Source organism: Heloderma suspectum, chromosome 4 (genome assembly GCF_057233095.1).
Source record: "Heloderma suspectum isolate Gila_16-S chromosome 4, 16-S_ref, whole genome shotgun sequence".
Lineage (NCBI taxonomy): Eukaryota > Metazoa > Chordata > Lepidosauria > Squamata > Helodermatidae > Heloderma > Heloderma suspectum.
In genome coordinates, this window is record NC_139461.1 from 55,905,289 (window position 1) to 55,929,351 (window position 24,063).

Genomic DNA, 24,063 nt, shown 5'->3' on the forward strand with positions numbered 1-24,063 from the left:
CAATCCCCATAGGAGACATGTTTGGTGAGGATGCAAGATTGGGCCTTCTTGGTGGCCACCCCTAGGCTCTGGAACTCCCTGCCAACTAGGTTGGCTCCCTCTCTGTTGTCTTTCCAGGCAAAGACATTTTTATTCAGGCAGGCCTTTGACATGTAAGCTGGTCTGCTGCGCAAGGTGGAGTTAACTGTTTGGGTGCTGTTTATTTCTTTATTGTTGTGTTTTTAATTGATTTGTTTTATGTTATGTTTTAATATAGTTTTGTTTTAATCTCTATTTTATTATTGTTAGCTGCCTTGAGCACCATTTTTGGTGGAAAGGTGGGATATAAATTTAATAAATAGATAGATAGATCATGGTCCCAGAAACTCAACCTCTCTCATATGCTGGCAGTTATTCACCTGAAGTATTCTTCTGTCTCCCCAAGGTCCTTCACTTTCCTTCCTGGAGCTTCAGAGTCAGATATGTGTGGTGCCATTTGGTCCCACATGGATGAACAAAACAGGTTAATGATCAGTGGCTTGATAAATCTCGGCAACTTGTCCTTCACATCCTAGATGCATGCAAGCAAGCATGCATCATACTTTACTAGTTAACAGGTCCAGTTGGCACACAGCCACCTCTGTACCTCAGTAGGGAGTTCCCAGCCACCACTCTTCTCTTTCTGTAGGTGATGACTGAGTCACCTCTATCCTTGAAGGGTTGATAGTCTAACACTTTATCATTTCTAACCATTTTGGCTAATAGAAATAGCTTAATTGACTTCAGTGAGAGGGTGTGTGCATGCAAGAATGGATCTTGTGAAATTTTAAAAGTGCATCACTTAAGGTAATATATCTTTTAAACCCTTTGTAATAATAATTTTAAATTCCATTGTTCCTTTTTTACATTAAAATTAGTTGTTAGAGATTGTGATCTGAAAGGAATACTGGTCATTTTTTACTCTGCTTTTTTTCCTTCTTAAATGTAACATGAACATGTGGAATTTGTGAATGTCAGAGAGGCCCTTTAGATCAATCTTGATTAGTTTATTTTTCTTAGTAAAGATTTTGATAGCTGGGTAAAGCTTTTGCTTGAAAGAGCATTCCTTATTCCTCTGCAGAGGGATGAAATATTGTTAAAGCCAGCTCTCCACTAAAATAGTGAGAAACTATTTAGGTAACCGAATCTTTGATGGAGTGAAGGCTTAGATTGAAAGTTGAGCATTCAATTGCCCTTTTCCTCATAACTCTTCTTCCTTTAACCTCAATAGTGAATTTTTAAGTTATGGCTTAATTGCATAGCCTCATTTTGATCATTAGAATTCTGCCCTAAAGCAATTTATTATGGCTTTATATCCCTGAAGCAGCAAAATGATAATATTGTATTCTACAGCAGAGAAACACCTTCACAAGATTAATGTTATGCTCTGAATACATATTTCACACATACCCATTGCCTGTGTTATAGTCTGTATTATAATGAGAGCTCAATTACCATGGTAGGTCATAGAACTGTGTATATCCTGAGCTGAATACCTCAAACATTTGTTCTGTGTAAGGTTCTGGTAGAAAATATATCTGCATCTGGGCAGCAAAGCCAGAACAGAAAAATCACATTGTTACATCCCTTAGCTGGTGCAAGCCAATGGTTGTGTTGAATACTGTGGGCGTAGTCTGAGAGATTTAGGATGTGATGCAAGGGCTGGTAAGATCCTTACATCACAAAAGGCTCTTCTGCCACACTGAACCATATAGATACCTCCTTCTCCCAAGTGATGAAGCATCAGCATTAGTGGTTACTATTACTTTAGTTCAAGGACAAAGACAGTTCCCAGCACTAATGCCAAGGTGACAGGGGGGAAAGCATTATGCCAGGACTGAGCTGAATTCTATGCGCTGCACACCACATATATTTCTTGAATATTAAGCATACAGGAGAGATCAGGAACCAGAAAATGGCTCCTTGGAATGGTCTCCCATAAATATAAACTGCTTTTAAAACATGAAACAGAGCCAGAGCAAGTTAAAGGCTATATGATTAAATGGGCACAAAGTACTGGCAAAAATACCTATTTGGAGATATGAGCAAATTTATGGAATAAAGGCCACTCATTTTCATAAAACAGTACAAAGTAATTACAATGTGGTATATAACTCCAGTTATTATAAATAAAATAATAAGAATTACTCGGCTAATTAAGGGAAATGTCAAACACAAACAAGAAACCTTTATCATATACAGTGGGAATGCCCACTGGCAAAGAAATACTGGAGAATGATTAACAAGGCAAATGAAAAAAATTGGGCTATGAAGTTCCATTGGACCCCTTGTTATCTTCTTAATTACATGGATGGATTTGTTATTCAATCACATAAACAAGCAACACCATATATGGTAAACTACAGTAAGTAGACTCTGTTCTGAAACCTGGAGACTGCAGACTTTACCTTCCATAGATGAATTGTTTGATAAAGTGTGGCATCTTGGTATTATGGCAAAGTTAATACACTGGAACAGCAGGAAAAAAGATACTGCTGGGACAAATGTGTGGAACATTGGTCAAGTTTTAGTGAATTCTGTAGAATTAACATAAAATATTCATTTCTGTTTTTTCACTAATTTGATTTAAGATATTGGACAGTATCCAATACTGGCCCCATTCTAGTGAGATGCATTGCTAGCACAATGGGAATCACTGCATGTTAGTAGAGCTCACAGAAGGGTGCTCTGTTGAGCTGTTCCATTATGGAAACAAGCATTTCCACTTGTTTCTGGGGTTCCTTTAGGAAGTGCTAGTTTGTGCTGTGCTCACAATGGGCCCCACAGGCATAACAGAACCTGCAGAGGTACAGCAGCAGCACTGGATACTGCCCTTTATAAAAATTATGAACTTATTTTTGGAGAAACATGAATAAGCTGAAGTTCAATATGCAATTAGTAGTTTCTATAAAATGTAGTTCTGGAAATGGTTAATTACACATTATTATTCCTTGGAAAATGAGCAAAAGTTAGATGTGCAATGTATCACTTTAAATAAAGCTTGGCTTCTATGCAGAAAAGCTTCTAAAAAGAATTATAAACACACGGCCTTGCAAAATAGTTAAGTAGTTAATTTCAAAACCTGTTACGTGGAAGTTTGATTCTAATTATTGATTTAAGTTATATCCTACCTAATTTATAATGCTCAAGACAACTTACAGTCCTCTTAATTTCCTAGAAAACAATATTTAAAAATCACAAATCAGTTAACATAGATGCAACAGTAGTGAAACAATGAATTTAAGAGCTTTTGCTGTTACTATTAAGTAACAGGAATGCTAATGTTATTCATACTGGTCAAATGGCCGCCTTTAAAAAAAGCTAGTACATAGGCCCATTTAGCTGTAACAATAGTCATTCAGCATGTAGAAAATGGTGGGAGTTTCAAAAGCAGTTTGTGACATGGCATGGAAGACAAAAATCCAACTTTGAATGCTCACGCCGTTGCATATGACCAAAGTAACATATCCTATGAAGATATGACCCTGTTCGGATACACATTGGGGCAGGGCGGTTAGGCTAACCATGCTTCTGGGTGATTAGCACTAACCACTGTGAGAGTCCCTGCCACACATGCAGCTAACCATGGCCTGCAGTGTGGTTAGCCTAACCACTCTCTCACCATGCTCCCTCCTGCAGTCCTCGAACTGCTCCATCACGCTTCCCAGCAGCCTCAGCAGCTCACACAACCATTACGGGAGCAGGGCTGCTGATAGCTGTTGGCAGCCATTTTCTTCCTTCTTTCTGGTCCATTACAGAAGTAACCAAAAAATGAATAAAAACAGTGGAAAATTGTGCAAAAATCACCATATTGCTAAAATGCAGATTTGTGCAAAATCACCATATATCACCAAAACGTGTGTTATCCCCATATATCAATAAAATGTGCATTTTCAATATATGGAGATAATGCACGTTTTAGCAAAATACAGCGATTTTGCGCAAATGCACATTTTTGTGCTATGACACAAAACAAAAGGGCACCAGAAAGAAGGAAGAAAATGGCTGCCAACAGCCATCAGCAGCCCCACTTCTGTAATGGCCATTTTTGGCTGCTCTATGGAAGCGCTCCATTAACCATGGGGCCTGTTCAGACATCACACTAAGTCATGGTTAGCACTGCTAACCATCTTGCAGCAGGTGGTTAGTGAGTGTGGTTTGTGTGTGGTTAATAAACCACCACAGTTGGGTCTGACACCCATTCAGATGTCACGCTAAGCCACCATGGTTAGCTCAAAACTCCTAACCATCATGGCATAGCTTGATGTCTAAACAGGCTCAATATGTCCCATGAGTTCTGAAACAGACTATTATTTGCCCTCTCTGAATAATACTCCTCGGTCATAGTAGAAAAATAGTCAAGTACTAAACTTCATACAAATCAAAACCAAGATTTATTACACTCATAAACCAACATAAATACAACTATAATCATAATGTAAAACATTAAGCAATATTTCTCCAGCCTTACTTTCAATGCATTTAACCCCCCCTTTTTTTTCTTTCAAAATCCTCCATCTGTTATCTGTTATTTACAGAAATAAAACTTCCAATGAGCTCATTCGAAAGCCATGTTCAAGCATTATTAAAGGTGCTTACATCAACACACCAGTGTGGTGTGAGAGCCAGCGTGGTGTAGTGGTTAGAATGTTGGGCTGGGACTGGAGAGACCTGGATTCAAGTCCCCACAGTGCCATAAAAGTTGCTAAATGACTTTGGGCCAGTCACTGGCTCTCAGCCTAACCTACCTCACAGGGTTGTTATGAGGATAAAATAGGGTGCAGGTGGATCCTGTATGCACCCTTGGGCTCCTTGGAGGAAAAGGCGAGATATAAACATAACAAATAAATAAATAAAGGTACAAGTGGGGACAGGGCTGCGCTGGACAGTTCTACTACCAACATCATGTGTGCCATTTAGTTCCTCTTCCAGATGTCCACGCATACAGCACGAGTGCCTGTAGAGACACAGTCTCTTCTCATACATCTGTACATGCTGAGGCCTTCATGTGAGCTAGAATCCTGCATAATCGGGGTTCCAGCTCACATAGAAGCCTCTGCACATACAGTGGAATGTGTGGAGGCCTCCTACCTGCAGACGTTTGCACTGTACATGCAGATATGTGCAAGAGGGGTTAAATGGTGCACCTGGTGTCAGGCATGGCCCAGCCCTGCTCACATCTTGCTCACATTAGCTAATAGAGCTAATAGGATTTCCATAAATCAGACAATAATTTTAATCTGAACTTTGCATATAATAGACAATATAATAAGACATGCCACTTTAATCCCATAATTGGGATTCACACCCACCAGTAACAGAACAATTTTATTTGCTAGAGATCCCATATTTGGAGGTCTAGATCCTTAATTCTCAGAGATGTGGTACATTTTTACCACAGATGTGATTAGCTACCAGTCATTATCAAGAAAACCTTAGGGGGAAAATCGTGCATATATCTTAGTCCAAAGCAGTTCTATCCATGCAGAAACATAGGGATCACTACATAGTTGTCCCAAAAACAACCTACACTTTATACAAAGTATTCTGGACTCAACGTACTCCAGGTAATCCTTAAAACCCTTTTTGAAACAAACAAATAACAGTTCTCACTGCACCGCTTCTTTCACAGAGAGGAGCACCCTGATCCTTCTCTTTCCTATTGAGCCACCTTTGTCAAAGGAAGATTAACCAAGGCCCTCAGAGAAGATCTCAAGGGTCACAAGGGCTCATAGGATGAAGGAGCACTCATTTTCAGTGCTCCTTTACCCCTTTTCAGACTAGGCTCTGGCTTTGTGTTTGGTGCCTCTTCCTCCATTTTTACATTTCTCCCTTCTCTTTCCAACTCTTGTGTGTGTGTTTTGTGCCTCTTCCTCCATTTTTACATTTCTCCCTTCTCTTTCCAACTCTTGTGTGTGTGTTTGGTGCCTCTTCCTCCATTTTTACATTTCTCCCTTCTCTTTCCAACTCTTGTGTGTGTGTTTGGTGCCTCTTCCTCCATTTTTACATTTCTCCCTTCTCTTTCCAACTCTTTTGTGTGTGTTTTGTGCCTCTTCCTCCATTTTTACATTTCTCCCTTCTCTTTCCAACTCTTGTGTGTGTGTTTGGTGCTTTCTTTAAAACTGTGAATCTGCAGGCAAGAACAGTTGAGGTTAATTCTGCTTTTACAGCACCCATGCTTTTGGGCTCCAAAGAAATATTATTCATGTATGTACGAATATATACATTAAGCACCATCAATCTACTTAACATCTTACAGAGACACACAGGCAAAATAGACAGATCCCTGCCCCAAGAAGCTTACTATATAAAAGAGACACAGGGGAAAGCAAAAAAAAGGTAGAAGAGGGAGAGACTAGGGTCGCAGAGGGGATGAATATGGGTAAATACTTCAAGTACTTAAAACGTATAGTTGGGAATGAGAATTAATGGAATGAACTAAAGGCCACACAGAAAAGGAGGGTTTTGAAGGAAGAGAGAGAAGTGACATCTAGCACATATTCACAGAGGGAATTCCATTCATAGAAATATTATTATTTCCCAGAGTTGTGATGCCCAGTCACTACAGGACTTTATGAATCGAAAGCACTACTATGAGTTAGACTTACAGTTAAAAGTTAGCCACTCTAGTGTGCAGAGAATTGGTAGTATATGCTCCCACTTCCCCATCAGTGGAGAGTCATATTCTGCACTAGTGGAGAAGTGGAGAGCCATATTCTGCACTAGTTAAAACTTCTGAACCGTTTTCAGGGGCGGACTCATATCAAGCACATTGTAATAACTGACCTGTGCCCAATCCCCACAAGGTATGCCTTATTGAGTCAGACACTGTGGTAAGCACTTGAAAGGCACAGAGCTGGATTAGATGAAAAGGAAAACCAGAACTAGGATCTATCAAGGTACTGTTGATGCTTAAATCTCAGCATGTGCTGAGCAAGTAGCCTCATGTATACAGTGAAAAGGAGGAGGTGGGGTGGGTAAATGGAACTCTCCTAGGTTAACTTCATTGCAGTGTTTATATAATTGGGAACAGTGCATTCAGACCTTGGCTGCAATGAGTGAAAATTTGATGGCTGCCAGAGAACTCAGGGTTTGGGGGTTTTGTACTGTGTGTGTGAGGGTCGGGGGGAGGTCTTAGAGCTTGGTCTTAGTATTGTAGGTCTTAGAGCTTGGGATGATTTGCACACATTATGCAGGAACAAAAATCATTGATAGATTTTTGTTTTCCCAAATGCCTGTTCATTACATGAGCACTTTACTTTCTTTAGATGTATAATTATGTACACCTAAAAATGTAATGTATGACAAGGCTCCTAGCCCAATTTCTAACAGACAGGCGCCAGCATTATGAAAATGCTTTCACCATCATGAATGTTCATTATGAGGTACTGACTGCATGGGTAAATTGAGCTTGAAGGTCAGAAGTAAGGAAAGTTGGCAAGGGATTATGAGGAACTCTGCAAGCTGCTCCTCTTCTTGAGGTATACTGCAGGCTTCCTTCTCCAAGTCTCTCAATGTGAGAAGTGATGGATTTACTAGAAGATAAAAGAATACGATCAGTGTGTTGTGGCTATAAGATTTTCTTTAGGCTGTGCTCTTTAACTCATATTCTCCTCAGTTTTGAGTTAGGTTCCTTTTTATGCAGTGCAGGAGAATGGAGCTGGTGGAGACAAGGAAAAAGCCCTCATTACTCCTACCTCTAATTCCTTCCTGTAAATTTCCAGCTACCTCATTGCTTCTCTTGCCAATTTAGTGAGTAGATAAAATTTCCTATGTGTGTGTAAGTGATTTTCTTTTCCCTTGTAAATGATGTGAAGCTACTATCAAATGTTATCTTTGGTGCTGACGCAAGGAAATTAAGAGAGGTATTATCGTTCTGTTCAGTGTTCTTCTCAGAGAAAACTGCTGGTTAGGTCAATTTACTTGGCTCGATACCCTGCTTTAATCTTAACCTGGGGCGTACTTCAAATACACAGCAGCTGGCTCAAACGTCTTCATGCATGATTGCATGTTAATTTCTCTTCGTTGAGAGGTGGGAATCCAGCAAAAAATGTCTCTGCTGAATGAAAACGTTATGGGGCTCCTAATGGGTGAATAAGCACTCTCATGTGACAGAATAAACCTGGAATTGCCACCTGAACTTTCAGGGGCCTGATTCCTCCAGGGCGCAAGACTTCAGTTGAATTACATCACGGATAAATTTGTCCCAACAATTTTAAGTCTAGGAATGTGGCAAGAACAAAGCATTGCATTCTCCTCTGCTGTTTTCCCAGCTTTAAGTACTCTGATCAGAAGGAAATGTGCATAACTTTCCAGTAAAAACAAGAATTAGAAGGCTTGGACGTGTAACGGCTGAGAACTAGATTTACGTATCTGGGACAAAATTTGATCTCAGACCTACAAGCAAAGGTACCCTGAACAGTCTTTACCTGGAATTATTCAGGTAATGAGTTACCCAGTATTACATCCATCATCCAGATTGTGCAAACAAGACAAATGTATGGGTTTGAAGCCCTGTTCAGGTTGATCATGAGCTATACCTCAGTACAGAGTAATGCAGGGTTAGGCAACATTTTTGAACCTGTGGCCACATTTGGTAATTTGAGAAACTCTCCTGGGTACCACCCAAAAATTGCTTCTATGAGAGGCATGGCAAAGGACAAGTAACCTGCCCAAAAGACTTGAGTACAAGGCTGAGGCAGTCTGAGCCCCAGTACGCTAAACAACTCCTTTGAACCCACAGTTTTCAGCACCAACGGAAACCTGTTTCACAGCAAACTGTGTTCATTTTTTTTAAGTGGAAGGGGTAGATTTCCTTGGTGGGTGCCAAGAAAGTTATCCGGGGGCCCATTGGTGCCAGGGGTCACCATCTTACCTACCCCTGGAGTCATGCTTGGTTCTGCTTTACACCTTCTATAGTAGCTTTACCCTTGTAGAGGAACTGTGAATGGAGTCATGTGACTGTACAAAATGTGCAACATAGTACCAGGAGCACCAGTTATAATGGGCAGTATGCTATGCTGCCCACGTGCTAGTAGGACCTACTGCTGGCACAACGGGAAACTAGCAGTTCCTGAAATGAACGGGAACGCTAGTTACTAAAACTGGGCAAGTCACCGGAGCTCCCAGAAAGGAGCTTCATTGAGCTGTCCCATTCTGGAAACTAGTGTTTCCACTCATTCCTAGGGTTGCTTTAGGGGGTACTAGTTCCTGTTGCACTACTAGTGGGTCCTACTGCAGCAGGACTAGTGGAGGGGTAGCAACAGTACAGGATACTGCCCAATAGCCCCTCTGTTGGGTAACTCATATATAGAAGGACAACACAATACGATAAGACCTGATCTTAATTAGCTTACATTTCCTCCTCAGGCTTCTGCTGTTCCCCTGTCTTCCCAGACTTCCAAAGTCTCTCTAATTGTAGAATCCTGCTCAGGAGTAAAGAATATTTCTGTCAGGCCTAGGAGTCTGAAGTCAAGGAAGTACCCATCAGACATTGTTGGGAAGGCAGTCAGTCAGTTGGTAAGCAGAGCAAGACAGTCTGAAAGCAATTTAGTCTATCTCTAAGTGACAAGTTAAATTAAAGAAGTTTAACTTGTCACTTCTTAATGCTAAAACTAAGAAACCACACAAAAGCTTTCCACAGGGGCAGACAGACTTAAGGATGAATGTATCTTGCTATGGACATGGGACTGTTCTCATCCAGCACTATTTTTCAGTATTTTTATCAGCAAATCTAGTGCAAGACCTGTGAAACTAAATGTTGTTACTCCAACAAAGGGGAGAGGGAATACAGATAGATTTAGCAAAAGTCAAAAAAGCAAAAGGGAATGATACTTGATGAAAAGATAATAAAGCTGGCCGTGTAATCTTTCTATTGCTACTTTTCACAATCTTATTTTTAGGACCCATTTGTATAAAAAGTTGTATAAATTATGTTGGTGTGTGTATGTGTGTGTAAACACGTGTGTACCCTTCTTATTAAAGCCAAAGCGTGTGTGTGTGTGCACGTTTGTGTGTCTGTGCAGATGTGCCAAAATGGGCTAAACTTGTGTAGAAGGACAACACAATACAATAGGACCTGATCTGGAAAGCTGCTGGATCCACTCGGTACCTTCTGAGCTCTGTTGACTGGGTGCTGAGAGCTCCCAGCAGTTCACAGAATCAGTTGCTTAATGAGCAGTCTGTATTTTGTTGGCTTCCTCGGAAATCAAGTGTTGCTGTTTTTAAATCATTTGTGCCCTACTTTTTGTCTAAAGTTATTAGGGTAGACAAACGTTCTTTGAATTACTCATTATTGTTGCTCCCTGCCACAATGTACAAAGAGGAAAGCTGTTATCTCAGAGGGGCTTGTGAATCGGAACTGTAGGGCATGTCATTGTCACATTGGTTTCTTCTGCTATGCCTCAGAAGAGTTTGCCAGAGCTCCCCATTAACTGTCCTTATTTTTGGACAGAAACTTGACTGTCACTTCTACTTAACTGCACCCATTCCTAACCTCTAACAATCTGCATGCTTTGTTTTGGGAACGTTCATTGTGCTGAAAAGCATTTTAACAAGATATAAAGTGTTAGTGTGTTTATTATAACAAAATCTGGAATTTAACCCTGTTTCCAACTGACTCATTGGTAACAGTCACACAGCTGTCCTGATGGAAGCACACGTTCTCCTCCCACCCACTTTCTCTCATGCACACGACCTCACACACACTGTCTGGTCATGTAATCACTTTTACAGTTTTTACATTTTAATCTTTATTCTGTCATGAGTCACACTTTCATAACCATTGGATTTAAGTAACGGAGATGCGTTTTCTCAAATGTTTAAAAAGCCATTTTCACATCTGTAAGCCTCCTTTGTTCCTGAAAGATAACACAATTCTTAATGAGTCCTAGACTTTATTTTAGGTTTTAAGTCACTCTTGCAGTTGAATGCAGGCCGCATTTCCCTCATAGCTTAAAGGCGTTACCAATGAAAGTGAAGTTACTCTTATTTCAGCTTTGAAAAAAAAAGGGGGCTGAAGGACAAAGAAACGCAACCTTGAATTTCCAATTAGGAAAGGAGTTGTTTCTGGTTGTCTGAGGTGTCTGTTTGACAAGCAGTCATGTGGAAGTAGTACAGTGTGTAAGCTCCTAGTGTACATAGAAGTAGTCATGATCCAAACTGTGGGATAAGTAATTAAAATAATTAGAAATAAAGAAGCTTTGTCAGGGTACACATTCCTTTTACCAAGGCAACTAAGGCAAAGCACTACTTTTTTTAGAGTGCACAGTTTTTAAAGAAAATCAGGTGAAACATATGTAATAAAAACCTCTTCAGAATTCAAATTCACAAAGCTTGTTTAAATGTGAGCGTATTGCTGGTCCACATGCCTGACAGAGGCCAACTCAAGACAAGTAGGGGCTGTCCAGCCTGCTCAGCTGGCATTCTGCACTGAATACGTGGATGTCCTGGAGTACCTGCCTTTTCCTGAGGTATAGGAAGCTGCCTCCTACTGAGACAGACCATTGTTCAATCTTGTGCAGTATTGTTTACTCTGACTGGTTTTCCAAGGTCTGAGGCAGGCATATTTCCCAGACTTGGTATCTGAGATCCTTTAACTGTCAATGCTCGGGATTGACTCTAGGATCTTATACATGCAAAGCATGTGTTTTGACACAGAGTTCTGGGTCTTCCCCCACACTTCCTGCAGTTCCAGTTATGCAGTGTAACCGCTAACCAGTACAGGAGGCTGCTGTCTTAATGTTCCCAGTGATACATTTTGTCATGGATGCAGTCAATTATTTTACTTTAGATTTTACTTTATGGCCTGTCACAGACTTTCCACTCATTGAATGTATATATTGACTGAAAAAAGCCAAGCAGTGTAATTTATCGGAAAGACTTTTTAAAAAGGGATCCAGAAGAGAGTGAGGAGATTACAGGACTGCTAACCGAATGCCTAGATAGATAGATAGATAGATAGATAGATAGATAGATAGATAGGCTGTATTTGGAAAAGTGTGTACAGCTCTGCTTGGAACCCATTCCTCCCATCTCAAATGCAACATGGATAGCAGCTTGAGAAAACCTCATTCAAGCCAACCAAACATAAAATATTACGTCATGTAAAATCTGGAACAATTTAGGAAACCTAAAACAGCTTGGGGAGGGGACAGGATAGAAATTGAACTAACTAAATAAAGAGTAGCTCTCAAGCCACTTATTTCCAAACAGAACAATGCTAACCACATGTCACTGTGGTTTGAGGACCGTGATTTAATCAGGTTTTAATGACCACATGTTCCTGCTTCATTTTTTGTTGGTATTAGGATTCTAGCGTTCTTAGACTTCACTTAAGTCACTTCATTTTAGTTGCTCACTTCTCTCATAATGTTGGAAAAGCAAGTTCCACGCAGAAAAACCTATGGCAGGTATATAGTGTGTAATAACATTTTGAGGGAAGCAAAGTTATTCTTCCCAGATTACCTGACCAAGAATGAGAGCCATCTTGAAATCCTTCTTTACCAAGAATGGGGGTGGCTGTCTAGCTTGCTGTTCCATTTTCAGGCTAGGGATAATTTTGGGGGGATCATATGTCAAGAAAAGCAAGCTGTTCACTAAAATATGGGAACCAAAACAAGAAGAGGCTCTAGCTAACTAAGGACATGAAAGGGCTTGAATTTTTAGAATGAATTAGTCTGTTTACATATTTGATTTTTGACTCTTTATTTGAGGTCAATGGATGACGTTCACTTCTACTTTCCTTTCTCAACTAATTATTTTATACTGAATACCATGACATTTCTAAATGTCAAAACTGATTTGCTCTATTAACTTTGTTCTTTGTATTGGACATAATTGGGCAGATCCTGTCCCATGATAAGTGAAATGTAGAGATCTAAATCTTATCAATACATGGAAAGGTTGCTAATATTACATTGAGGTATAATTCTAATTGTTTTGAAAGAGTAAAGATAAATTTCTAAGCTAATGGTGAGCAAGAATAGTTGATTTGCATTTAAATTAAGAAAGTGCACAATTCTAAATATGTGCCAATATGGCTGAGGCTTCTCACTCTTAATTCTTAAAAATTAACTGCAGACTATAGTGCCAATCCCTTTATTTTAATTAAAATGTCATTGTTATAGACCTGAAACAAGGAAACGATTACGCTTAGGGTGCAGTCCTATACATATGTAGGCAGACAAAAGTCCTACAACTCCCAGCGTTCCGCAGCCAGGATTCTGCCCTTAATAAGCATTATTTTGCAAGGCTGCATCTTTTAGGACAAGTTGAGCATTTAGTGTAAATTAGGGAAAGTACAAACAAGTCCAATAGGATGCCAGTATAGTTAACAAGCAGAATTAAGGAAGCCATAAAAGGCAAGGAGTCTTCATTAAAAAGTATCAATTTTGCCCAAGTGAGGAGACTAAAAAGGACCAAAAGAAATGTGAGTTTTTAACAATACATTTGAAAAAAGAATATGATGAGCATTTTGCTAAAACTAGGAGGCACACAATACATTTTTCTTTACATCAGAAAGAACACAATTAAGATGCACAATATATTTTCTTTACATCAGAAGCAGGGAATAAGCCTGCAAGGTAGTGGGGCTGTTCAGCAATAATGATTTGAATGGATTGCTGAGGAAGATAGAATAATTACAAAGAAGCTGAATAAATACTTCACATTGGCCTTCACTGAAGATGTTGGATACATAGCCAAACCTGGTTTGCTTTTTTCATCTAATGAACTTAGTCAAATAGGGGTAACAAAATGGAATTCTCAGACTACTTGATAAATTAAAAATTAACAAGTCATTGGGTCTGGATGCCATCCACCCATGACTTCTTAAAGAACTGTAATGTGAAACTATTGATCTTCTATCAAAACTATGTAACTTGTCACTAACAGCGGCCTCCTTACTGGAAGATTGGAAAGTAACCAACATAACATTGATTTTTTAAAAGGGAGCCAGCAGGGAGTCAGGAAATTATAGGCCTGTTAGCCTAACATTTATCCTTTATAAATTGCTGGGAACAATTATTATTATAGCTTGAATTATTAAATATATAGAAGAACAAGCCCTGCTGAGAATGAATCGGCCTGGCTTTTGCCAAGGGTAATCCTGCCTTGCCAACTTTCGGAATTCTCAGAGAATAGCAGTTAGCATGTAGCTTGTGGTATATTTCTATACCACCCATTAGCTGACACTCTCTGGGCAGTTTACAAGCTTAAATCCATAAAATACAATAACATAATAAAACATAACATAAAACCGTAAGTTGAAAACAGAATAAAATAGGAGTAGTAACCAAGGTAAAAGCCAGCACCAGTGCAAGGATCTAAAAATGCACTAACACAATTTTTAGAACTGAGGGGCTAATAAGCCTGAAAAAATAAAAAGGTCTTCACCAGGTGCCAAAAAGACCACAATGTAGGCACCAGGCAAGCCTCTCTGGGGAAGTCATTCCACAACCAGGGTGCCACCACTGAAAAGGCCCTCTCCTTAGTAGCTACCTGCCTCACTTTGTTTGGTGTGGGCACCTGGAAAAGGGCCTCTGAGGATGTTCTTAGCATCCATATAGGTATGAATCTTCTCTGTAGCAGCACCCACCCTCTGGAAAACCCTCCCCATGCAGTTCAGGAGGCAGAAAATGTGGCATCTTTCAAGCGCCTCATAAAAAGGCACCTTTTCACCCAGGTTTTCCCTGGGTCGTAACGGCTGTTGGGTTTTACTTGGTTTTATATGCTACTTTTAAACTTTAAAAGTCTTATATTTTATGGTGTTGTATTTTATGGTTTTATTGTTGTGAACTGCCCAGAGTATATAAACATAATCAATGTATTGGGCAGTATATAAATGTAATAAATATGGAAGAAGACAATTCTTCAGGTAACCTGAAGCTGTTTAGGGCTTTGTAAGTTAATATGAGCACTTTTAATTTGGCCCGGAAATGGACTGGCAGCCAGTGCAGATCATACACTGGCATGATATGATCATATTTACCTGTCCCTGTTAACAATCTTACTGCCCTGTTTTGGACTAGCTGAAGTTTCCAGACCATTTTCAAAGGTTGCTTACGTATAACACATTGCAGTAATCCAAACAAGAGGTTATCAAAGCATAGATAACTGTAGCTAGGCTATCTCTGTCCAAGTAGGATTGTACTTGGTATATCAGCCTAAGCTGATAAAAAGTGCTCTGTGCCACTGAGGCCACCTGTGCCTACTATGACAGTGCTGGCTCTAAGAACACCCCCAAACTATGAACCTGACCTTTTAGTGGGTGTGCAGCCCCCCTCCAGGACAGGTTGAATATCACTCATCTGGACAGAAGACCTACCCGCTAATAGTACCTCCATCTTATCTGAATTGAGTCTCACTTTATTGGCCCTCATCCACTCCATTACTGTACCCAGGTACTGGTTCAGAACACCGACTGCATCACCTGGATTTGATGAAAAGGACAGATAGAGTTGGGTGTTATTCACATATTGGTGATACCCCAGTTCAGATCTCCAGATTCCCCCAGCAGTTTCATGTAGACATTGAACAGCATGGATGATAAAATAGAGCCCTGTGGCACCCCTTGGCAAGATTGCCAATGGACAAAGCAATAATCCCCCAGCACCACCTTCTGGAATTGGCCATCCAAGTAGGAGTGGAACCATTGTAGGGCAGTACCTCCAACTCCCAGTCCAGATAGCCTATCCAGAAGGATACCATAGTCAATTGTATCAATAGCCACTGACAGGTCCAGGAGAATCATCAGGGTCATACTCCCCCTGTCCCTCTCTCAGCAAAGGTCATCCCATAGGGTGACCAAGGCAGTTTCAATTCCAAAACCAGGCCTGAAGCCTTATGGAAATGGATCTAGATAATCAGTTTCATTCGAGAGTGCTTGGAGTTGGCCAGCAACTACCCAGTCAAGCACCTTGCCCAGGAAGAGGATACTAGCAACAACCAATAGTTGTAAATACCTTCCAGGTCCATTCTAGGCCTTTTCAGGAGTGGTTTCAATAACAGCCTTCTTTAAAACAGCCTCTCTCAAGCTGCTGACAACCTCCTGGGCCCAGCCGGACATTCCTTCCTTATCAGATGTAATAAGCCATGAAGAGCAAGAGTCGAGCACACAGGTGGTCGATCAGACTTGGCCAAGCACCTTGTCTGCATCCTTAGGCCTCAGCAACTGAAATGCGTTTCACAAAATCCCTCACCAAAGGCTCGGGAGTAAATTTAGCCTCCTGAGCTTTAGCCTCCTCCTTCCTCAATGACCCCAAAGCAGGATCTCTGGGATAGAGGTGAGATTAAACCTTCCCAACGCCACCCAGCAATCCTGAGTCTCCACTCCCCCAGGTTGTGTGTGTGTGTGTGTGTGCGTGTGCGCGCACTCATACATGTGGGGGCCCCAACCTGCCACCTAGCCCTTCATGTGGTGCTCAGGGCCAAAAAGCTTGTGCACCCCTGGGTTAAATGGAGCTTTGGTCTGATCTTGCAAAGCTCTTATGTTCTTAGCACAGTCCATGCTTTATGAGGGTCATTATCTTTTTCCTACACAGAGGTGATCTTATGTAGAGAGGAAAGCAGGATACACCATCTGTCATGAAATGTTTTCTCAGTGACCAAGTTCAGACAACACATTGCTCATTGTGGTTTATTTAACCCACAATGAGCTGCAGCCGCCCATGGATTCCAGGTTGCACATCCAACCTCTGCTCAGGGTTGTCATGTCATGCAAAGCTGATGAGCATGGGTTATGTGAGGGGTAAACAACCCTCACATAACCCTAAAACAGACCGTGGGTTATGCGAGGGTTGTTTACCCCACACTCGCTGAGTTCACACACCACAACAACCCCCAAGCGGGAGTTGCATATTCAAAATGGCTGCCGCGCACACCATGGCCTCACCATGTGAACAGCCTCAATGTATATTTAGGAAGCCTTAGTAAAATTGGAACTTTATGTTCAATAAACAGGTCCCCCATTTCATATATGGTGCAATTGCTTTACCAATCACCTCTAGCAAATGTGTATGTGTGATACTTATTTCTCCCATTGTTAAAACTTATCTAGCATTGAACGGTGTTTTTCTCATGAACATTTTATTAAACACACACACAGAGAGAATTTAGACAATTCTGCCTTTGAAACTATAAATCTGTGGGTTCAAAATGCATGAATGTTTGCAGCATATATGTGGAGGCATTCTGGTGATGATTTAAGCACTTGGCTGCTAGTGTGGTTACTGTTCAAATGAATGAGTAGATTAAGGTTTCTGCTGCCTGGCTAAAGTGATTCTTGACTTCAAGCTCAATATCTCATTTTATTTCCAGGGTATAAATCCTTTGTTTGTGATGTACTTAAATAGCTGGTCTTAAATCGCTAGTGCAAGGAAATGCCCAAGGGCATAAGGAAACCAAGGGGGGGGGGGGTAAATGGAAAAAATCTCTAATTTACACCACTATAAACCTTGGGCAGTAGCCAGTTCTGCTGCTGTGCTCCTGCTCAATCTGTTGTGCATGACCCACCACTCATGCAGTGGGGAGCTAGCAGTATAAAAATCAACCCCACTCCGCTGACCTGCCCCATCCTGGGAATGAGCATCTCCGCCCATCTCAGGTTGATTTTAGAACTGCTAGCTCCCCATTGCATCAGTGGTGGGTCCCGCTGCCACACAGGCAGGCTTGTATACTGCCCCTTGTTGTAGCTGTTAACCAGCATGGGCTCACAGTGGCATGAGTGGCACATTAGTTCACGCTCTTCTCTGTATAACCTTTTAAGCATTATTCAAGGTGCTTATCTTGAATTATAAAGCCATAAATCGCTTGTGCCTTGTGTACCCAAGAAGACTGCCTTCCTTCCCATAGGTTTGATCCAGACTTAGTCATTTTTAGAGTAGACCCATTGAGATCAATGGAACAAATTAGTAATAACAAACGTAAAATTAGTGTCTAGTCTAAGTATAAATAAACTGGATGTACCATTACATTTTCTAAACCTGACAAAAGAGGAACAGCCAGTCCATTCCACTCATGTGGCAAGGCCATGCAATGAATAAGGGTTCCTAAAGAGGCATTCACATTTATTGGCTCACAGTTAAATAATTCCCTCACTTTGGAGGCTAGAACCTCCAAGCCAGAACCTGAGTATTAGCATGAATTACTACCAGACCACCCTTAGAAGCTGGTTTTCACAGTCTGTGGCAAAAAGGTGAGAGTAAATAGCTATTTCAATATTTTTAGAGTTATTTTTATGCTTTTGTTTTTTATATTGTTGTTACTTTTGAGATGGGCTTGGAATATAAATAGTAGCATTTCCCATTGTTTGAACCCTGTTCTTTGATTTGCCTCTCTCTGCACCCCATTCCAGGTCCAGGTTTATAAATATGAGCCACTGAGCCCTTTTAAAACAACAACAACAACATTTTCATGAAGATATTTTTAAAGCAAAGCACAAATAACTAAGTGCAGTGTACATTATTCCTTACAATTTTGTCTATATCCTTCAACAACTTTTTGTCCTGTATGATTGAAATAGCCACTCTAACGTGAAGAAACCAATCTGCATGCAGACACAGGTTTCTACAAGCAGATCAGCTTCACCAATATTTTAGGCTGCTGCTTTAGGGGCTGGGAAAGAGATCAGCGTCCTACGTATCCTAGACTTTGAAACTGGTGCTCCTGTACCATATAGGTGGCTGTCATAACTGAGAACTAAGTAAAACGGGTTTCAGACTGAATCCATTATTCTTTCCCATCCACCTCCCTCTCCTACATATTGAGAGCAGGGGGGAGGTTCCATCAGGGGCATAACCTTCTGCTGAGCTCTTAGGTTCCCTGGATCAGAGCCCATGACTTTGGCACACTAGCTGAAGAGCCCTTCCAGTCCATATATGGGGAAGAAAATCCAAACAACCCACATTTCAAAGGAATATTTTCTTTTTTTGCCAATTCTTTTGCATGCTTCTTCTCTGGAAGTTTTTCCATGGTTAGAATGATCCAGGTTTTATTAAATGGTGCCTCCAAAGAAGTTGTTTTTGCTTTTTTCCAGTAGCCTGCAGCACTCAGTCATGTTCCCAGTAAGAAAAAGCAAATTAATTGTTTCTGTTAGTAAAAATATCAATTGTTCACTTGGTTAGTGAGCAAACATAGCAAGTGTTCTGTGGGTTTCTGACATTTTGTGACACTGTGGATTTCTCTGAATATATTGAACCTCAACAGTTATTGCACATAATCACTGTTTATACAAAATTGTTCACCGTAGTTTTCTCCAACAAAGGTCATTCCTAGTGTCACAAATGTGTTGACTTTTGTAAAACATATGAGTAATAGACATGGAAGCGAAATTCGATAGCCATGTTTAGATCTCCACTCAGTTGGGTGTGTACATTGCTTTCTATAACCCAACCAATTTGAGTAGCCCATCTAAATATCACAAAGCATGTTGAGAGATTTGGATGTTCCTGCCTTCTCCCCTTATGACCATTCCTGTTTTAAATATTGTACTGTGCATGAAATTCAAAATGGCCACAACAGCTGTAGTAGACAGCAACTAAAAGTGCCTAGCAAAGGGCAGCTGGACAATTCACTACCTGTCAATATAGAAACCCTTTTCCAATGTGGCTTTGTATGCATAAGCTCAGAGGTTCAATCCCTGGCATCGCCTTGTATGACTGGGAAAAACTCCTGTTTGAAACCCCAAAGAGCTACTGCCTGTGAATGTCAACAGTACTAAGCTAGATGGACCATTATAAGGCAGCCTTCCCCAACCTGGTGCCTTCCAGATGTTTGGACTCCCGTCAGCCCCAGGCAGCATTGCCAACTGTCAGGATTTCTGGGTGTTGTAGTCTAAAATATCTGGAAGGCACCAGGTTGGGGAAGGCTGGCATAAGACATCTTCCTATATTCCTAATGTTACTGAGTTGTCCTTGGCTTTGGATTCTACACAAACTCCATGGGTGATATTGAGCTAGTAATATCACTTCCCCATCTGTAGAACTAATAATAACCTCCTTATGAGCATATGAGGCTTTCTTATATTGAATTTAGCCATTAGACCATCTAACCCCATAGTTATTCTGACTGGCAGCATCTCTCCAAGGCCTCAGCCAGAACTTTTTCTTTGCCATGGGCTCCTTTAACTATAAATGCCGGGGATTAAACATGGCACCTAATGCATACAAAGCTATCATTCTTAAGCGATGGTCCCTTCCCCTTCACAGGGCTGTTGTGAGAGTGAATAGTGTCCCTTTCACAGTGAAAACACTGTGAAGCTTTTGGTGGATTAAAAGTGCTACATAAATGATAGACATTTGAAGTATAAATCTCTTCTCATTTGAGTTCCCTTGTCAATCTCAATAACCTTCAGGGTAAAAAAGAAAAAAAAAATGCATTCCAGAGAAGGGGATTTTTGTGTGTGTCCTTCAAGGGTTTTTCATTTACCCATCCTGTGTGGAGCCTGCAAGAAAAGGGGAGGCATATATCAACCAATTAATGTCTAGAAAATGCTGTGAGGTATTTAGTAGTCAGCTGTATTAACCAAATAGGTTTGCTGATGTAGCTGAAGTTCAAAACACCTGTTGGACTGTCACAGCAATAATGTACTGACTATAATAGATTTTCAAGTTAAAATTTATTTTACAAGCAGTTTTCTTCATGAGTGAGCAAATAAACCAGATGTTTTTGTTCTGAAAACCTGAGAAACAAAGAGAGTCACACACTTTCGGGTACTTTCACAGGGCCTATCTGCCCTGTACGAATTCCGTAAACATGCAGCAAGATGGTGACCAGGTGGTGGACAAATGTAGATGATCACGCCAGATTTCTTGTGGGAATATGCACATTACACTCAACTTACATGGGCTAGTTTCAGCCAAAGGCACTGTTTTCAAACTTCTGTCATTTGAGCTGTATAAGCAACTAATAGGCTCTTTTAAAATGAGCTAGAAGAAGCAGCGGCACGCTGATATACACTTCCCTGACAAATTGCAAAGACACTTTCTAAAAGGCCAAACATCATACCAGAGGGAATCTGGCTGAGTAGCTAAGCTTCACCTCTAACAAGGTTAAAACGTTTGACTGTGTTCCTTGCCATGATCTTGAAAAACCTGTAGGGTTGAGCCAAGAGTACCTGTTTTCACCAGTTTCAAAATTTACATCTACTTTTGGTGAAGTGTTTTAGTGATGGCTTCAAAATTCAGGAAGTATTGACCTCACTCTGAACTGGCTTTGTTTATGAACATAAGAAATCCCATGCTGGATCAGATCAAGGTCCATCTAATCCAGCATTCTGTTCACACAGTGGCCAGCCAGCTGCCCATGGGAAACCCACAAGCAGGACTTGAGTGCAACAGCACCCACCCACCCATTTTCCCTAGCAAATGGTGTACATAGGCATACTGCCTCTGATACAAGATAGCATGTAGCCATCAGGCTAGTCCCACTGATAGCCATATCCTCCATGAATTGGTCCAGTCATATCCTCCATGAATTGGTCCAATCCCCTTTTAAAGCCATCCAAAATGGTGGCCATCACTACATCTTGTGGAAGTGAATTCCATAGTTTAACTGTGTGCTGTGTGAAGATGTACTTCCTTTTATCTATCCTGAATCTCCCACCAATCAGCTTCATGGGATGCCCCGGGTCCTAGTATTATGAGAGAGGGAGAAAAATGTCTCCCTATCCATATTCACCACACCATACATAATTTTGTACACCTCTAGCATGTCTCCCCTTACTCATATTTTCTCCAAGCTAAACAATCCCAGCTTTTGTAACCTTCCCTCATAGGGGAGTTGCTTCAGCCCCTTATCATTTTAGTTGTCCCTTTCTGCATTTTTTTTTCCAGCTCTATGATATCTTTTCTTAGGTGTGATGACCAGAACTGTACACAGTATTCCAAGTGTGGTCGCACCATAGATTTGGGGAATATGATATTGGCAGTTTTATTCTCAATTCCTTTTCTAATTATGCCTGACATGGAATTTGCCTTTTTCACAGCAGCCACACACTGGGTTGACATTTTCATTGAGATGCAGTGATGTCATCTGATGGGGGGGGGGGAATTGTATCTCAGTGATGCAACAATGCATGCAGAAGTTCAAGGTTCAGTACCTGACATCTCCAGATAAAAGGATCAGGTAGCGGGTGAAGTAAAAACAAACGAACAAGCCACCTGTGCTTGAGACCCTGAAAAGCCACTGCCAGTTAGAGTAGACAGTACTGGCCTAGATGGACAAATAGTATACGGCAGCTGCTTGTGTTCCTATATTATATATTTGTTCTGTTCACTTATTTTTCAGATGGGCTTATTTGAGGCTCTGTGCTCCAACCCCTCCCTCTTTTTTTTAGGGCAAATATATCAAACATCATGTAATGTACTCTATGTTACATGCACTCAGATTAATAAAGGTTTGCTTGATTCAAAAGAATATTTTTCAAAAATGTGTATATTACCTAAAATATGCTATTTTTAAAAAAATCATGTTCATTGTTTTACAAATGCATTCACGCTGATGCTGTTCAGGCAGATAGGGTCAGCTAAGCCCTTATGGATCTATAATACCATTGTAACTAGCAGAGATTCTGAATATAGCATAAGTGGCTTTGTAATTTGCCAGACTTTGAAAGAAGCGGTTAAAAAAACACCAAACAACCTGTAATTAATGACTTTAATAATGAGTGTTAAGTAGAAATGATAAAATAGCAGTTAACAGATCTAGTATGCTAAAAGCCAGCTGCTTGGGATGGTTCTGGACATATCGATTTATTTTTTTGACTGTAACTGTAAGTGGAGAAAAAGCAGGCCTGCAGTTGTGGAGTTAAGCAGTGTCAAATAAATGTTGTTGACTGCCAGTTGGAAAAGTTCCTAAACTACTAGGATCAAAATCTCAAAAGAAATCTGTTACCTGGCTGATGGTGTCACCCTGACATGGGCACTACAAAACAGGACTGCAACTGGTCCATCAGCCACATTTAAGGTGTGTTCACACCAGCAATTTTTTTTTTCTGGTGTGGAGCAGGGACAGTTAATCCTTATCTTGCTGTTAGAATATCATGCTGCCGCCTCTTTGTAAGAGGACATCTAAATGAGTAAAATCCTCCAAAACTAATGTGAGTTCTGCTGTTGGCTTCATTGAAAACAGATATTCAACTTATGTAATTGTGTTCTTTATAGCTCTTGATAACATTCACACACACACACCTCTTGTAGATATCTTCTGTCATTTTCAAATTAGGGGCAAATAACCATGTTTCAGTCAAATTGTTTGGGTGATTGGAACCCTGAGGTGAACATATGGATAAACTCTGTGGACACGACTTAACAACTGAACAACAACAACAACAGAGTCACACAAGGCAATTAGATAAAACAGGGAGGCCAGATGACTAAGGCTCAGATGATAAGAGCTCTACTGTAGTAACGAATGCCGACATCTAAAAACGTAAGAGAACATACAGAATTTCTCTGTGCACTTCAATAAAAAAACAGTGGTAATTTTTTCCGCACCAGATGCAGGCAACTTCTAAGGAGTCTTGAATGGGCAATTACACCTTGAGTTTGAAACCTGAGAGGCATTTCTCCAGCATATGATTCAGTATTTCTACACCCAGTGGGGGCTGGGAAAGATAACAGCAGCCACCCAGTTTAGTAGAACACTCTGGGTTCCCCAAAGATTGCCAGAGCCTTCCAAGGAAGGAAAAAGGTAAATCAGACCCTGCCATGTCTAATCTAAAAAACAGGGATCTAACAAACCCTTTCTAACAAGTTAGAATTTTGGCTGTCTGAATGCATTGCAGCGAAGGAGCAAGATGCTAGCCAGCCGGTCTCCCCACTCTGTTTTTTCCTCCTTGCTTAAAACACACCTCTTAATCACCAAGCACCAAAAGTTAATATTACAGGACATTGGGGGCTAGAAGACTGTGTGTTAGAGCTTAGCAGCAGGAGCAGCAGACCTGGGTAAAAAATGCAGTGACCAGGAACAATTGTGCCCTTTCCTTTATTTTTCTGCCAAAGTCCTGAATACAATTTCTAACTTTTCAACCTTGTTGTCCCATGCGCA

At 40.7% G+C, this 24,063-nt stretch overlaps 1 protein-coding gene across 22 annotated transcripts in view; it reads left to right on the top strand.

The window, feature by feature from the left end:
• The window catches only part of STAU2 (staufen double-stranded RNA binding protein 2), a 193,381-nt gene that overhangs the window by 143,735 nt on the left and 25,583 nt on the right, over window positions 1-24,063 (top strand). For 3 of the 22 annotated variants that reach the window (XM_084849304.1, XM_084849301.1, XM_084849303.1), the window contains one exon: window positions 1-24,063. This exon is cut by the window's left edge and continues 13,151 nt beyond it; it is cut by the window's right edge and continues 10,231 nt beyond it. The exons of the other annotated variants lie outside the window; for them this stretch is intronic. The gene's annotated coding sequence lies outside the window, so the exon portion shown is untranslated. 22 annotated transcript variants of the gene reach the window in all.